The sequence below is a fragment of the Macaca thibetana genome, chromosome 11 (assembly GCF_024542745.1).
Source record: "Macaca thibetana thibetana isolate TM-01 chromosome 11, ASM2454274v1, whole genome shotgun sequence".
Taxonomy (NCBI): domain Eukaryota; kingdom Metazoa; phylum Chordata; class Mammalia; order Primates; family Cercopithecidae; genus Macaca; species Macaca thibetana.
In genome coordinates, this window is record NC_065588.1 from 31,712,380 (window position 1) to 31,730,228 (window position 17,849).

At 42.9% G+C, this 17,849-nt stretch overlaps 1 long non-coding RNA gene across 1 annotated transcript; it reads right to left on the minus strand.

Annotated features, from left to right (window-relative positions):
* Positions 1–370: 370 nt before the first annotated feature.
* LOC126931814 (uncharacterized) lies at positions 371–16,062 on the minus strand. Its single transcript, XR_007717933.1, has 3 exons — positions 8,276–16,062; positions 7,990–8,184; positions 371–858 (listed from the first exon to the last, which is right to left on the minus strand). It is a non-coding gene; the product is annotated as an uncharacterized LOC126931814 (long non-coding RNA).
* Between the last annotated feature and the right edge of the window lie 1,787 nt (positions 16,063–17,849).

Sequence of the window (17,849 nt, forward strand, 5' to 3'; positions counted from 1 at the left end):
AAATCTCTTTTATCTTGTGATAAAAGTGATTTTCTGTTGTTTGCAACCACAAAACCCTAACTAGTGGTGGCAGCTTGTATTAGTGACTTAAATCCTGCATAATCAGGAAAATTATATTTACACATTTAGATATCATGAGGATCAAACATGAAAACAAACTCAAGGGGTCTAGTATGCAATAGCCACAATAAATCCATGCCCTTTAAACTCAGGTGAACCTCCAACACAGCTCCGCAGTCTTTTTATTTGGTCTGGGCCATCTGCTTCACCAAATCCCCTCAGAGGGTTTTACAAACATTTACAATTTTCTTCAGGCTGCCCATTCTATCTCTACCTCAATCTCAACAGCCTGTCTGGAATGTTACAGGAGAATGTCAAGGAGATAGAGAGACCATGTTTGCAGAATCTCAGAAGACTTTTTTGATCTTGTGATTCATGCCAGGGTCATGATGTCTTAAAACTCGGTTTACAAGAATACACTTTTGAAAAAACACATTAGGACATTGATTAGAATCGCCTTACCAATACCTGCATCCTATAATAAGTGTTTTGCAATACTCAGGGAGTGGCTCAGTGGAGTGAGTGAGGTTGTAATCTGAGCTGCTACTGAAATCCTTCTTTATAATTTGATAGTGTTGGACTTGTTGGACTTGAAGGTCACATCTGGTTACACAGTAACTTACCATCTTACTGTGGGTTCTGGTATGCCAAAGAAGGCAGTACTCTCCAGCCTTTGTTTAAACAACTCTAGGATCAGAATGTTCCTGCTTTGTCCTGGTACCAGAGACACTGTTTGAAATTGTTTGTGTCTTCTTTTCAGTCGATCATTCAAACATTCAAACATCGAGATTACTTGCACTACAAAAAATGTATGTATGTCTTAATTATGAAAGCATTCTCAACATACCAAACTACAAATATATCAGCTATACATTTCTGCAATCTCAATATATATAAAATAGCACTATGAGATGAAGGAACGTTGATCAACTTGAAAAGATAGTTTTGGGGTATATAGAACCCAAGCCTCCAACCTTTCTCACTGATTTCTGGATAAGGAGGCCTCCTTTATGTATTTTTTTCTTTTTACCCTCTTTCTTTCCCTTCCTTCCTCCCTGCCTTTATAAAGCTACCTAAACAATCTAGGACTAGCATTAAGTTTGTTGGACATGGCATTTTTCTCAGTACAAATATTTCAATTTTTTTTCTGCTTAAAAATTAATTTTATATTTATTTTAAAATTAATTAATTTATTTATCTGAGATGGAGCCTAGCTCTGTTGCCCAGGCTGGAGTGCAGTGGTGCAATCTCGGCTCACTGCAACCTCCACCTCCTGGGTTCAAGCTATTCTCCTGCCTCAGCCTCCCAAGTAATTGGGATTACAGGTGCAAGCCACCATGTCTGGCGAATATTTTGTATTTTTAGTAGAGATGGGGGGTGGTCTCACCATGTTGGCCAAGATGGTCTTGAACTCCTGACCTCAAGTGATCTGCCTGCCTCAGCTTCCCAAAGTGCTGGGGTGCTGGGATTACAGGCGTGAGCCACCACGCCTGACCCCTGAAATTTTTTTTTTTTTGAGACAAATTCTTGCTCTTGTCCCCTAGGCTGGAGTGCAATGGCACGATCTTGGCTCACTGCAATCTCTGCTTCCTGGGTTCAAGCGATTTTCCTGTCTCAGCCTCCCGATTAGCTGGGATTACAAGTATCTGCCACCACACCTGGCTAATTTTTGTATTTTCAGTAGAGACGGGGTTTCACCATGTTGGCCAGATTGGTCTCAAACTCCTGACATCAGGTGATCCGCCTGCCTCGGCCTCCCAAAGTGCTCGGATTACAGGTGTGACCCACCACGTATCTTAACATTTAGAAACTCACGTTTCTAGCAGAGCGTGGTGGCACACACCTGTAGTCCCAGCATTTTGGCTGGCTTAAGCTGGTGGATCGCTTGAGCCCAGGAGCTTTATACCAACCTGGGCAATGCAGTGAGACCTCACTCTACAGTTGAAAGAAAAAAAGAAGGGCAGGGTAGGGCAGGGGAGGGGATGCGAGGGGAAGGCAGGGGAAGGGAGGGGAAGGCAGGGGAGGGGAGGGGAAGGCAGGGGAGGGGAGGGGAAGGCAGGGCAGGGAGCTCATGTTTCCTTGGATGAAATGTGTTTCTTCTTGTGGTCCCTGACCAGTTTTAAGCTTTAGAACTGTGGCACTGTGTCTGGAATTGGTGGGTTCTTGGTGTCGCTGACTTCAAGAATGAAGCTGCGGACCCTTGTGGTGAGTGTTATAGTTCTTAAAGATGATGTCTCCGGAGTTTGTTCCTTCTGATGTTCAGATGTGTCCAGAGTTTCTTCCTTCTGGTGGGTTCGTGGTCTCCCTGGCTTCAGGAGTGAAGCTGCAGACCTTTGTGGTGAGTGTTACAGCTCTCAAAGGTGGCACATCTGGAGTTGTTTGTCCCTCTAGTGGGTTTGTGGTCTTAGTGGCTTCAGGAGTGAAGCTGCAGACCTTCACAGTGAGTGTTACAGCTGATAAAGGTGGTACAGACCCAACGAGTGAGCAGCAGCAAGATTTATTGCAAAGAGCAAAAGAACAAAGCTTCCACAGCATGGAAGAGGACCTGAGGCAGCCTGCTTTTATTCTCTTATATGACCCCGCCCACATCCTGCTGATTGGTCCATTTTACAGAGAGCTGATTGGTCAATTTTACAAAGAGCTGTTTGGTCCATTTTGACAGGGTGCTGATTGGTATGTTTACAAACCTTGAGCTAGACACACAGTGCTGATTGGTGCATTTACAATCCTTTAGCTAGATACAGAGTGCTGATTGGTGTATTTATAATCCTCCAGCTAGACATAAAAGTTCTCCAATTCCCCACCCAACTCAGAAACCCAGCTGGCTTTGCCTAGTGGATCCTGTGCTGGGGCTGTGGGTGGAGCTGCCCTCCAGTCCCACACCAGGGCACCCGCATTCCTCAGCCCTTGGGTGGTGGATGGGACTGGCCGCTGAGGAGCAGGGGGCGGTGCCCGTCGGGGAGGCTCATGCTGTGCAGGAGGCCACCAGGTGGGGGGGCCTTGGGCATGGTGGGCTGCAGGTCTCGGGCCCTGCCCCGCAGGGAGGCGGCTGAGGCCCTGAGAGAGTTCCAGGGCAGCGTGGGCAGGCTGGCAGTTCTGGGGGACCTGGTGCACCCTCCACAGCTGCTGGCCCGGGTACTAAGCCCTTCACTGCCTGGGGCCACTCGGAGTGTGGGGCCCGCTGAGCCTGCACTCACCTGGAGCTCACGCTGGCCCACGAGCGCCAGGCACAGCCCCGGTTCTTGCCGGCACCTCCCCCTCCACACCTCCCTGCAAGCAGAGGGAGCTGGCTCCGGCCTCGGCCAGCCCAGAGAGGGGATCCCACAGCGCAGGGGCAGGCTTAAGGGCTCCTCAAGCGCAGCAGGAATGGACGCGGAGGCCAAGGAGGCGCTGAAAGCCAGCGAGGATTGCTAGCATGTTGTCACCTCTCAGCACTACTAACTGGCTTCTAGGCAGCCTCTCCTGCTAGATGGGTTTGAAGTACAGAAATGATTTCATCAGCCTGAGAATGGAGGCTCTAGAGATTCAAGCATGTGGAGAAGTTCTGGGTGCTCAATCTCAATGCCAATCATTTCACTGGTGAAAATAAGGTTCATAGCTTGAATAAGAGGAAACATCCATCCACTTGACATCAGGCTTCGTTCCTGATTAAGGGTACATATTGATACTGGAGTGCTGGAAAGGGAAGAGTGTGGTCCCTTTAAATAATACAAAAGGGAGGAAGGGAAGTGCTGGATAGAGAAAGGCATCGTCTCTGCCTAGGGCTCCACCCCACAGACCTAGATGAGGACAGGCGTTTCCTGCCCAAATCTTGCATTTCCTGCCCAAATGTTGCATTTCCCAAGACCACCCTGGCCTGCCACACCCCCATCCTGGGCCTGTAAAAACCAGAGACCTTAGCAGGCAGACACAGTGGCTGGACATTGTGAGAAACACATTGGTGGAAGAAGACGCAAGTGGCTGGTCGTTGAGAGGAGCACACCAGGAGAAGAGCACACCAGCAGGCACCAGCACACCGGCAGGCCACCAACTGGTGGGACACCACCGGCAGGCAGGATGAGGTGGACGTTGGCCAGGACAGTCGGAGGAGAGCTGGGGCTGCCGAGTGGTCCAACTCCGGGGGAAGACTATCTCCCTTCTGGCTCCTCCATGGGCTGAGAGCTACTTCCACTCAGTAAAACTTTGCACTCATTCTCCAAGCCCACGTGTGATCAGATTCTTCCAGTACACCAAGGCAAGAACCCAGGATACAGAAAGCCTTCTGTCCTTGCAACAAGGTAGAGGGTCTAATTGAGCTGGTTAATACAAGATGACAAACTAAGAGCATCCTGTAACACATGCCCATGGGGGCTTCAGGAGCCGTAAACATTCACCCCTAGACACTGCCATGGGGTCGGAGCCCCACAGCCTACCTGTCCGTATGCTCCCTTAGAGGTTTGAGCAGTGAGGCACTGAAAAAGTGAGCCACACCTCCATTGCATGCTCTGCGAGGGGGACAGGGAACCTTTCCCATTTCAATATCAACTTGCAAGTGAAAACAGTTTCTGATATTGTATGTGTATGAGCAGGCTGCTGCTGCATGTAGCTTGTGATTGGGCCTTATGATGTTATTCCATAATTATAATATTTAGTGCGTAATTATTGCATTATATGCAAATGTTGTATTGCATTATGAACTCTTGCTCACAGCACAGTTACATCATAGAAATGTGGGGACAAGAGCTGCAGGAGGTAGAGTGTCTGTACTAGAGACGTCCTGGGGGACATAGCTCTTAGAACTTGGTTTCATAACATTAGTTTCAGAGAAATTTAGGTCTGAAATCTAGAGCATTCCAGGGAGGAGTTGGTCTTGAACAATTTGTGTAGGAGTGGATTTGGTAAGGTTCTGAGTCTTGGGATAGGCACCATGAAGTACCTGAAGAAGGTGATGGCAGACAGAAGTGGATTATGAGACTGGGCGCAGCTCTTCCTTTTATATTTTCTGCGTAAACTGGTAATTAGGGTGAGCCTTCTGCTTTTAGGATGAGCTAAAACTATAAATAATGGTTTGGTGGACATATCAGTGGCTTCCTCTGAAAAAAAGGGAAGCTTTTGCCATTTCCACATTCCATCTTGCCTTTGCCCTAGGGATTGTACCAAATAGACACAACTCATTTCGGAGTTAAATACTTTTTAAAGTATTTGTTCGTTTATTTATTTGTAGAGATGGGGTCACCCTCTGTTGTCCAGGCTGGTCTGGAACTCCTGGCCCAAAGTGATCCTCCCACCTCAGCCTCCAAAAGTGTTAGGATTATACAGATGAGCCACCACATCCGGCCTGGAATACTGTTATTAAAAAATGTTTCTATTCCTAATCAAAAGCTCCCAGAAGTAATCCCCTCAAATAGAGCCAACACAGCTATCAGTTGGGAAACCTGTGGGACTTTCAGACTCTTGAGCAAGGAGTTGGATATAATAATGGAACTGAAAAAAGAGAACAAACCTAGGAATTTGGATTTGGAAGTCATCAGCATACAGAGATGGCAGCTAAGGGCAATGACAGAAAAAGTTAGAAAGAGAGAGTGTTTAGAATAAGAAAAAAGAGATGAGGACTAAATTGTGAAAAATACTGACATTTATAGAGAACTAAAGGAAGAAGGTCGGCAGTGGATAAAAGCCAGGGAAGAATGGTGTCACACTAGTCAAGGCAAAAGAGAGTCAAGGAAAACAAGAAGGTATAGAGTGAAACCTCAGAATATAGTTTCAGAGTATCCAGAACCAAGATAGGGAAATAATTAGTAAAGAGGAATTAGTCAAATTGTAAGAGCAAGAGGGTAATGGATGCAGCAAAGTTCCTGAAGAAATGGGAGAAGATCATAAAGAATACAAGGGAAGTTTGGTAGTCAGCCTCCAAGATGGCTCCCAATGATCCTTCCTCCTGGTAGTCATGCCCTTTTGTCAGCCCCTCCCACAATTGTCCGAGTGACTAATTGAATATGGCAGAGATAGCATTATGTCATTTCTGAGATTAGGTTATAAAATATACTGTGGCTTCTGTCTTGGTGACTTTCTCTCACTCGCTTTCTCTCTCTTCCCTGATCATTTGCTCTGGGGGAAGCCAGCTGCCATCTGCGGAGAAGCACATATGGTGAGGAACTAGGGGGTTCTTGCCAACAACCATGTGAGGGAGCTTGGAAGGGAATCCTCCAGTTCAGTTAAGTCTTCAGACAATGGTAGCCCTAGCTGACATCTGGCTGTAATTCTCATGAGACATTCTGAGCCAGAACCACTCCACCATGTTGCTCCCAGATTCCTCAAATCCGAAATGGTGTGAGATAATGGACTTTTGTTGTTTTAAGCTGTGAAGTCTGGGTAATTTATTATATAAAAATAGATAACACAGGAGGGATTGGTTTTGAACAGGAGGGTAGACTGCTTCCTCTGAGAAGTTACCATGTATGGTCATTTTTGTAAAATCTTGTTCTTCAAGTTTACCCTTTATTGCTTAGGCTTGGTATCTTAAAATATTTCAAATTCTAAGTTACGACTAGACTTAAGCCATTTTTATTGCTCATCAAAAAATATTTTAGACTGGATGTAGTGGCTCACGCCTAAAATCCCAGCACTTAGGGAGGCTGAGGTGGAAGGATTGCTTGAGGCCAGGAGTTCAAGACCAGCCTGGGCAACATAGCGAAACTCCCTCTCTCCAAATATATATATATATATATTTAAATATATGCCTTTAAATAAATATATGTTGATATGAATGTATACATTTATATATAAATACATATATAAAATTAGAATTTCCTACTTTTTGTAACAGCCTACTCAAAGTTGGCTATAATACCTATTTTCTTAGGTGATATCCATTTAATCATTCATTTGATAAATATTTATTGTATGTGACATTAGTATTAACTTTATAGAAAGCAATGTTGCTTTTAAAGTGATTAGTAGGATGATAAATGAGCTATTTGCTAGTATATCCAAGTTATCTAATAATAAGGGTTTACTGAACAAAGAAGTATGGGTAATAGCATAAAAGTATAAACAAATACCCAAACAGTATACATGAGAAGTTAATCATCTTGGCAGAAGAAAATGATACATACAAAAAACCCAAGAATGTGTGAAGAACAGTGTGAGAATGTATCCAGCCAAAATTATATTCAAAGTGAAAATCATGTTTGCATGATGAACTGTATAGCATGAGTTAAAACAAATGAATACCCCTGATCACAAAACAATGAGAAATTCCTGCAGCAAGTGGGCATAACTGCCAAATGGGATAATATAAAAGAAGTATGAAGGGAAAACTAATTTTGAGGCTGTAACCATGTGGAACTGAAGCTAATTCTTCAAGTTCTGCTTCAGGTTATCAGGAATTGTGCTCTCGTAATTTAACCATTTATGATAAGTATAAGATTTTCACACAGAAAAATTATTCTGCTGGTGGAATGTGAACGATTACGTCAAACTTGTAAAATTTTCTATCATTTTCATTATTTATCTCAGACTTTGACTCTTGTATTCTTTTCAGGAAGGACTTGTGTGCAATGGTGCAAAGTTTGAAATACCAAATGTGCCTTAAAGAAATTAGAGTTGTTAGGCTGGGGGCGGTGGCTCACGCCTGTAATTCCAGCACTTTGGGAGGCTGAGGCGGGTGGATCATGAGGTCAGGAGATCAAGACCTTCCTGGCGAACATGGTGAAACCCCGTCTCTATTAAAAAAAAATACAAAAAATTAGCCAGGCGTGGTGGCGGGTGCCTGTAGTCCCAGGTACTCGGGAGGCTGAGGCAGGAGAATGGCGTGAACCTCAGAGGCCGAGCTTGCAGTGAGCCCAGATCACGCCACTGCACTCCAGACTGGGAGAGAGAGCAAGACTCTGTCTCGAAAAAATAATAATAATAATAAAAAAATAAAAAATAATTTAGAGTTTTAGTCACCTTCTGTTCTCCTTTGTTGTATTTTGGGTTTTACTGGGTGCTGGAGCTGCTGTACCACAGTGATAGCCTGGGGCTTGGCCAGGTCATGGAGCCTGGGCAGAGGTGGTGAGTTGATGAACAGATCCAGCTGTCAGCATAGCAAGGAGGTCCAATCCTGTGGGCCGGGGACAGTCCTCACGGTTTGCAATTCATCATCTGTAAGAAAAATTGTACTACTTGAAAGACCTTGACTTAAATTCTTGCTTTACCATTTAATAACTCTGTGATACTGAACAAGAGACTTTACCTCTGTGAACCTCGATGTCTTCTCCACAAAATACCGTAGAGGACTACGTGCTCACAAACGAGGCGTTCCCGATAAGTCCTGCTCTTGCAAATGAAGCAGGGCATTCCCAATAAGTCCTGCTCCTACAAATGAAGCAGGGCTTTGGGGGCTTGTTTATGTGTAAACATCTTGAAAATCCAGAAAGTCAGGGAAAGGCCAGCAAAACAACAATGTGTCTTGTGACTTGGCAACATTCCACAAACGACTGCATAAAATAAAGCAGAGCCAGCCATTCGAGGTGGCTGCCATGTTTGTCTTGTCTTGTGTTGTCTTGTGTGTTCATTCCTTTGTTTAGGAAACACGCGGACCCCAACATCTGGCGCAGCGAGCAGGGTCCGTGGCTCCACGAGAGCAAGGAACTGGAGAGGGAACACCCTGGGCAGGTAAATAAAGAAAGGGGGACCCACGGGAAAATTATGGGGAATTCCACCTCTCTGGCCTCTGAATATTTGCGGTTACTCCAGGGACTGTTGATGTCTATAGGAGTAGAAGTTAGTTAAGGAACATAGGACTTTGAAGCGATTGTTTGCCCATGTTGAACAACATTGTTATTGGTTTCAATATCAAACCAAAGTGCAGTTAAATCAAAAGGAATGGTTACAAGTGGTTAAAGTCCTGCGTCGAGCTCATCAGGGAGGGCAAACGATGCCTCTGACTTTGTGTAGTTCCATTACTCAGGCATTAGAGTTACTTGAAACGGACTCAGAGCGTGGTGATACGGCCACAGGAGGTGAGGCATCTGAACCTTTAGAGAGGAATGATCCTAGAGAGGAACATATTTAAGCCCCAGTTGTTGAGGACAAGGAATTGGAAAAAGAGCTAATGCCTCCTTCATCTGAAGGAAATTCTGATTTGCAGCGCATTTTAGAGATGTTACAACAGTTGTTAAAATTGCAAGGTACCGCTGCTCCTGTTTCTCCTATCTCTCTACCATGAGCCTTCCCTGTTACCTTCCCTTCTGCTCCTTTGGAAAAGGATTTCCCTTTGCCTCTACCTACAACCTCTTTGCCTATGTCAGATCAGGTTTTCTCTGTGCCTCTTCCTCCTGTAGGAGAAAATAAGGAATTGAAGGAGAAGGATGATTTCGAGGAATTAGATTTATTCCCAATAACACGGGCTGCTTTCAGCCCCAAAGCTCAGTTCCGAAACGGTGGCCAGAATGTGACTTTTACAGCCCAACAATTTAAATTTTTGAAAGAAGTGAAAGCTGCAATTTCTAATTATGGACCTCAGTCACCATTTGTTCTTGGTCTTCTCGATTCCTTCTCTTTAGAACATATGATGATTCCTATTGACTGGGAAACGTTGGGACAGGCTGTCCTTGATCATTTGCAATGGCTTCAATTAAAAAGTTGGTGGTGGGAGGAAGCAAGAGTACAAGCTAGAAAAAATGCTACCCGAAATCCCCCAGAACCTACTGAAGAGCAGCTTAATGGGTTCAGGACAATAGGCCACTCTTAATGCTCAGGCAGGCCTAGATGATATTGCTCTCACTCAGATTAAAGCCTTGTATATAAAAGCGTGGACTAAGGTTGAAATAGCGGGTAAAACTTCTTTATCTTTTGTAAAGATCCTACAAGGAGCCACTGAGCCGTATCCAGATTTTGTAGCCCATCTTCAAGATGCTGTATTAAAGACTGTAGGTTCAGGCCCTGCTGCTAAAATTCTTTTGGATACTCTGGCTTTTGAGAGTGCTAATCTCGAGTGCCAAAAATTGCTGCGTCCTCTAAAAGCTAGTGGAGCTGATTTAGCTGAATACATTTGGGCTTGTGCAGGTGTTGGAGGAGCTATTTACAATGCTCAATTGTTTGCTGGGGCACTTTCTAAGGCTTTAAAAGGCAATTCTAAATAAGGTATATGCTATCAATGTGGGAAACCTGGTCATTTTAAAAAGGAATGCCAGAAAAAATTAGGCTCTTCTGCTCTAAAAGAAAAAAGGTTACCATCTGATATGTGTAAACAATGTGGCAAGGGTCGACATTGGACCAATGAATGCCGTTCAAAAACTGATAAAAGTGGGAATGTATTGTCACCCCTCTCAGGAAACGGGAGCCAGGGCCCACAGGCTTGGGGCCCCAACAACTACAATGCAGGCCTACCCCAGTACCCAGTGAGCAGTGGCTTACAACATCAAGGAATGACCTCGAGTCCTCCTTAAAGACATCTTACCCTACCCCAGTTTCTCAGCTTTATGCTGCCACTAAGCAGAGTGCCGCTGCTGACCTAGCTATTGTCCAACCTTATACTTTATCTCCTAATGGAGGAATATATAAGTTGGCTACCGGAGTGTGTGGTCCTTTGTCAAAGGGACATGTAGGACTTTTACTAGGTTGAAGCAGCAGCGCTATGCGGGGGTTAATGGTAGTCCCAGGAATTATTGATCCTGATTTTACTGATGAAATCCTTATTATGCTACAAGTTTCACAATTTATGCTCCTAGAGGCAGGGGAACGTATTGCACAATTGCTTTTATTGCCTTTTTTTTCCCCTTTCTTATCTAGAGATGTGTCTCGTCAAGGAGGTTTTGGTAGTACTGGGAAAACTGTTTTCTGGGAAACTTTAGTTTCTGATCAAAAATCTTTATGTTCATTGCAAATTAATGGGATACTTTTTGAGGGATTAGTCGACACAGGAGCGGATGTATCTGTTATATGCTTGGCTCAATGGCCTGATCATTGGAAAAAGAAACAAGTATCAGTTACTCTATCCGGCCTAGGTACTGCTTCTATAGTCTACCAAAGTGTCGAGCCCCTGAGCTGTGTAGGACCTGAAGGACAACAAGGAAAAGTGTTCTTTTATGTTGTTCCCAATAATATTAACCTTTGGGGCCGTGATCTTTTACAACAATTTGGTGCCTTTTTAAGCATTCCTCATATTTCTTCAGCTGCCAAAAATATGATGTCCAAAATGGGCTACAGTCCTTTAAACTCTTAGCCACCGTCCACAAGCCTCAAACTTTACAATTGAAGTGGAAAACTACAACTCCTGTTTGGGTGGAACAGTGGCCATTATCTAAAGAAAAACTTAAGGCTTTAAAGAATTTAGTTAAGGAACAATTGGCCGAGGGGCATATTGAACCAAGTACTTCTGCATGGAATTCCCCTGTGTTTGTCTTGTCAAAAAAAAAAAAAAAAAAAAAAAAAAAAAAAAAAAAAAAAGGGAAAATGGCACTTATTAACTGATCTTAGAGCTGTAAATACTTGTATTCAGCCTATGGGGACTTTATCCCCTGTAGCAGAAGAAGAATTGTCAATTGTAGAAAATAGAATTAGTGAAGCTCACCTTGATTATATTGCACCCAATCTTCCACTTTTGTTGTGTCTTTTTCATACTCCCCATTTGCCAACGGCCGTTTTACACCAAGATAATAATATTCTGGAGTGGCTGTTTTTGGCTAATAAAGCCATTAAGAAAATTCACCCATATATTGATAAATTGGCTGAATTAATTATTAAAGGATGACATCAAGCTTGTCAGTTGCTTGCTGCTGACCCTATAAAAATTATTACCCCATTATCTAATCAATACATTGAATCTCTGTTGGAAATTCATAAGGGTTGACAAGTGGCTTGCGCTGAGTATACTGGTTCTTTTTCTCAGCATTATCCTAGTAATAAATTATTTGCTTTTCTGCAACAATATTCTTTACTACCATATAATCCTATCTCTTACACTCCAGTTAAAGGTCCCACCTTTTTTACTGATGCTTCAAGCAATGGAAAGGCTGGATACTGGACTTCAGACAATTCAAAAATTTCTCACTATCCATTTGAATCAGTACAACCAAGGGGAACTTTTTGCCATTCTTATGGTTCTACAAGATTGGTCTCAAACCCCTTGTAATATAGTTAGTGATTCCCAATATGACCATTATTTCCTCAAACTCCTTTACAAAAATTATTTTCTTTATTATTTGTAACTCTTACTTCCCGCACTGCCCCCCTTTTTATCACTCATATTCGTTCTCATTCAGCTTTGCCAGGACCTTTATCTTTTGGCAATAGTCAGATTGATTCTTTACTTGTTGACAGTGTCCAGTGGGCTCAGGATGAGCACCAACTACATCATACTAATAGTTTAGGATTACAACGGTGATTTTCTATAACACGCCATCAAGCCTGAGCTATTGTCAGAGCCTGCCCATCTTGTGCTCCTATTATTGCACCTTTTTTAAGTCCAGGTATTAATCCTTGAGGCACTCAACAAAATCACATTTGGCAAATGGATGTAACTATGTTCCTTCCTTTGGTCGTTTAAAATATGTTCATCATACTATTGATACATGGTCACATTTCCAGTGGGCTATGCCATTACCCTCTGAAAAGGCTGACTCTGTTATTACTCATTTACTTACTTGTTTTGCAGTTATAGGAGTCCCTGCTGAATTAAAAACTGATAATGCCCCTGCTTATTGCTCTTGCAAATTGGCTGCTTTCCCTCTTTATACCATATTCATCATTCCACTGGTATTCCATTTAACAGTCAAGGTCAAGCAATTATTGAAAGAGCCAATACTACCTTAAAATTACAACTTTTAAAACAAAAAGGGAGAGATGGGCGAGATTCCCCAAAACATCAAATTCTGAAAGTCCTTTTTACTTTAAATTTTCTCAACCATTGGCGCCAATTACAGCAGTCTGCAGCGGTGAAACATTTTCAACAGCCTTTAGAAAAGCTGCAAAACAGTAATCTGTGGGTGTATTATCCTTCATTACAAGGGAAATATTTAAAAGAAAAGTTTTACAACGGGGCCGAGGCTATGCTCTTGTCCGTACAGGTGCCGAAGACGAGTGGTTTCCATCTCGACGGTTGAAACAGTGCCATGGCGAAGAGGAGCTGATCCGAAGAGTTCCTGAAGGAATTCCAGGAGCTAAATATGAGCGCTCAGAGAACATTCACCTTTGGAACTCGACGTGCGGAGGCCCCGACATGGGGACAACTGAAAAGGTTAAGAAGCTGAAGGGGTTGTTCAACAAGTTGGGCAGCCCAAAACCCCACTGACTTTATTCCTGGCTATGCTGACTGTAGTAAATTGTCAGGTAACAGCTGGAGAATTTACATACTGGGCTTATATTCCTTTTCCACCCTTATATCAAGGTGTGGCCTGGGGAGACAGAGAAGTCCCAGTATTTACTAATGATACTGCTTGGATGCCATTGCCTTTTTAAAACCAGGATCCTGAATTAAACACTGGCACAGTAAATAGTTCATATCAATTTGGGGTTGAAGGGTTACCTATATGTCTTGGGGGTAGTCCACATTGTCTGCATCTTTCTCATGAGGCTTGGGCTGTTCGCTATAACCATAGTCATATCTCTGCCTTTCCTATGATTATTGTGGCTCAAAGTTTTAAGTATAATCATACTGCAGTACTTAATGATACTCTGCCAAGTACATTATCTTTATGCCCCATCCCTGATGTGTCCGGAGGTGTTTCCCAACTAGAGTGGACTAGATGTAGAGGTAGTGGGCCACGATTGTTGTTAGAAGTAAAAGGGAAGAGTTGTAAATACCTTGTTACAGATTGGAGTGTACATGGAGATTTTCAGACTAAATTCAGCCATGTCAACCTGCGTTGGCATAAAGGTAATCATAGCATTTCTGCAGATGACAATGAAACTATTATTTGGCATGATGGTGGTCTATCACCCCCTATGCCACATTTGGCTAATACCTCACAAATACAAGGTCATATTTGGAACTTGCTAGCTGCTGGTAAACCAATGTTCACTTTCATGGGAAACATGTCCTTAAATCTTACTAATATTGCTAACCCTTTCCATATATCTTTGCATCGAAATAGTTCTAGATATGTTATTGCATGTGTAAGAAAGCCTTACTTGTTGTTGACAGGAATTTTTAAATGGGATAATAATACAGGAGTAGTTAACTGTACGGACAATTGTACATTCTTAAGTTGTATAAATACTACTTGGTGGAATAATAATTGGAATGAGTCTCATTCCGATTTATATATACTAAGAGCCAGAAAAGAAACCTGGCTACCTGTAAACTTAACACATACTTGGAGTGAATCTGCTGGGGTTACTCAAATTTACAAGGTTATGCAAGATCTTGTCTACTGCAGTCGGAGGATGGTTGGAATCCTCGTGACTGCGGTGATAGGACTTGTAGCAATTGCTTCCACTGCCGCTGTTGCTGGATTAGCTCTACACCAGAGTATACAAAATGCAGAATTTGTGCAACAATGGCATGAACAATCACATTTGTTGTGGCAGCAGCAACGAGACAGATGCTCATTTGACTGAATGAGTGGATAATCTGGAGCAAGTGGTTTCTTGGTTGGGAGATCAGCTAACAGTGTTGAATACCCGAGCTTTGTTGAAATGTGATTGGAACACTACCCAATTTTGTATTACTCCTGTTCCTTTTAACAGCACTGTACATAACTGGACTGAGATAAAGAGACTTTTAATTGGTCATAATAATCTTTCCCTAGAAATACAAGAATTAACACAGAACATTTCTGAAACATTTTGCAATCAGTTACCATTGCTGACTGGTGCAGATTTGATGACTGGTATTGCACAAAGTTTGACATCTTTGAACCCTATAAGCCCTGTAAAAACTTTGCTGACCTCTCTTTCTAGTAATGTATTGATTGTTGTTCTTGCCTTTGTCATTTTCACAGTCTGCTGGAGATGGTGCCAAAGGGCAAACACCGAATCCCAGTGAGCCCAATATGTAATGATGGTTTTAAAAGAAATTGAAACTTGTAAATAAGGAAAGGGGAAATGTAGAGGACTACATGCTTGCAAACGAGGCGTTCCTGATAAGTCCTGCTCTTGCAAACGAAGCAGGGCATTCCCAATAAGTCCTGCTCTTGCAAACGAAGCAGTGCGTTGGGGGCTTGTTTATGTGTAAACATCTTGAAAATCCAGAAAGTCAGGGAAAGGTCAGCAAAACAACAATGTGTCTTGTGACTTGGCAACATTCCACAAACGACTGTATAAAATAAAGCAGAGCGCACCATTCAAGGTGGCCGCCATGTTTGTCTTGTCTTGTGTTGTCTTGTGTGTTCATTCCTTTGTTTAGGAAATACGTGGACCCCAACAAAATACAGCTGAAAAAAATCAGCTGTAATTATATCCTGTTTTTCTTCTTAAAGGTCAAATGAGCCTGGCATCAAATATTTGTGAAGTCTTTTTTTTTTTTTTTTTTTTTAAAGATGCAGTTTGGCTATTGTTGCCCAGGCTGGAGTGCAATGGCACGATTTTGGCTTACTGCAACCTCCACCTCCCGGGTTCAAGCAATTCTGCCTCAGCCTCCTGAGTATCTGGGATTACAGGCATGCGTCATCATGCCCAACTAATTTTGTATTTTTAGTAGAGATGGGGTTTCACCATGTTGGTCAGCCTGGTGACCTGACCTCAGGTGATCCACTTGCCTCAGCCTCCCAAAGCGCTGGGATTACAGGCATGAGCCACTGTGCCAGGCCTATGTGAAGCCATTTTTTAAAACTTAACACTCCTATAAGAAGAATTTTTTTTTTTTTTTTTGAGACAGAATCTCACTCTGCCACCCAGACTGGAGTGCAGTGGTACGATCTTGGCTCGCTGCAACCTCTGCCTCCTGGGTTCAAGTGATTCTCATGTCTCAGCCTCCGGAGTAGCTGGTATTACAGGCATGTGCCACCATGCCCAGCTAATTTTTATATTTTAGTAGCGATGGGGTTTCACCATGTTGGCCAGGCTGGTCTCAAACTCCTGACCTCAGATGATCCACCCACATCGGCCTCCCAAAGTGCTGGGATTACAGTTGTGAGCCACCTCACCCGACCTTAAACAGAATAATACTGTTATCATTCCTTTATGCTTGAATCTTTATGTTCTTGACAAAAGCTCATATAGGCTTTAAGCTATGAATACAACTTGGGAAAGGCTAATAGCTAATTCTAAAAAAAGAGTCCTGGCACAGTGGCTCATACCTGTAATCCCAGAACTTTGGGAGGCCGAGGAGGGTAGATCACGAGGTCAGAAGTTCAAGACCAGCCTGGCCAAGATGGTGAAACCCATCTCTACTAAAAATACAAAAATTAGCTGGGCATGGTGGCAGGCACCTGTAATCCCAGCTACTTGGGAGGCTGAGGCAGAGAATTGCTTGAACCCAGGAGGTAGAGGTTGCAGTGAGCTGAGATCCCGCCACTGCACTCCATCCTGGGTGACAGAGTGAGACTCCATCTCAAAAAAAAAAAAAAAGGAAAACCATCTTTTCTAAAAATCATTAAAACAATTGAAGTTAGTTTTTGAATAAGAAAATAATGGCTATAACAACTCTATATCACTAGGCAACATTAAATCTTTATCTCCTTAAGATTACAAAGACTTTCTATTTAGTATACCAGAAAAGGACCAATTTTTCCAAAACCAAAAAGCCAAGCCTGTTAGCACTTACTATCACAAATGGTTGCCACAAAAACAAAATAATGAAGGTTGAATTTATGGCTTAAAAGGGAAGCCTCTAGGATCTTTAAAAATATTTTTTCTATTTTTAAATATAACATATTCATTGTAGTAATTTTGGAAACATAGTACAAGTATAAAGAAAATTTTTGTAACTTATAATCACATTGCTGAGAGATAACATTTTGTTAATGTTTTTGCATAGTTTTTTTTTTTCCAATTTTTATCTTCATCTTGTCAGCTTTTTTCCCACATATTTTTTATTATGAGCAGTACCATAGCATTACATAAGCTTTTTTCTTTTTTTTAAGATGGCTTCTCACTTTGTTGCCCAGGCTGAAGTGAAGTGGCTCAATCTCTGCTCACTATAGCCTCTGCCTCCTGGGTTCAAGCAATTCTCCTGCCTCAGCCTCCCCAGTAGCTAGGATTACAGGCGCCCGCTACAAAGCCTGGGTAATTTTTGTATTTTTAGTAGAGATGAGGTTTCGCCATGTTGGCCAGGCTGGTCTCGAACTCCTGACCTCGAGTGATCTGCCTGCCTTGGCCTCTCAAAGTGCGTGAGCCACCATGCCCAGCCAGCATTACATAAGCTTTCAAAACATGATTTTTACTATCATATTCTAACAGGTTTTTTTTTTTTTTTTTTTTTCTTTTTTGAGATGGAGTCTCGCTCTGTCGACCAGGCTGGAGTGCAGTGGCGTGATTTTGGCTCACTGTAAGCTCCGCCTCCCAGGTTCACGCCATTCTCCTGCCTCAGCCCCCTGAGTAGCTGGGACTACAGGTGCCCAACACCATGCCCGGCTAATTTTTTGTGTTTTTAGTAGAGACAGGGTTTCACCGTGTTAGCCAGGATGGGCTCGATTTCCTGACCTCGTGATCCACCCATCTCGGCCTCCCAAAGTGCTGGGATTACAGGCGTGAGCCACCGTGCCCAGCCAAAAGATTATTTTTTTAATCTGAAATTATTTCCAAGGTAAATATTTTTCTTCCAGGTATTTTCCTAAGGACCCAAGTTCAAAACCTTGCATTACTCTGGTCCCCCTTTCTTTTTATTTTGTCTTATGAGAAATCAAGTCTGAATTGATTCGGTTCAGAATTAAACCTGAATCTGA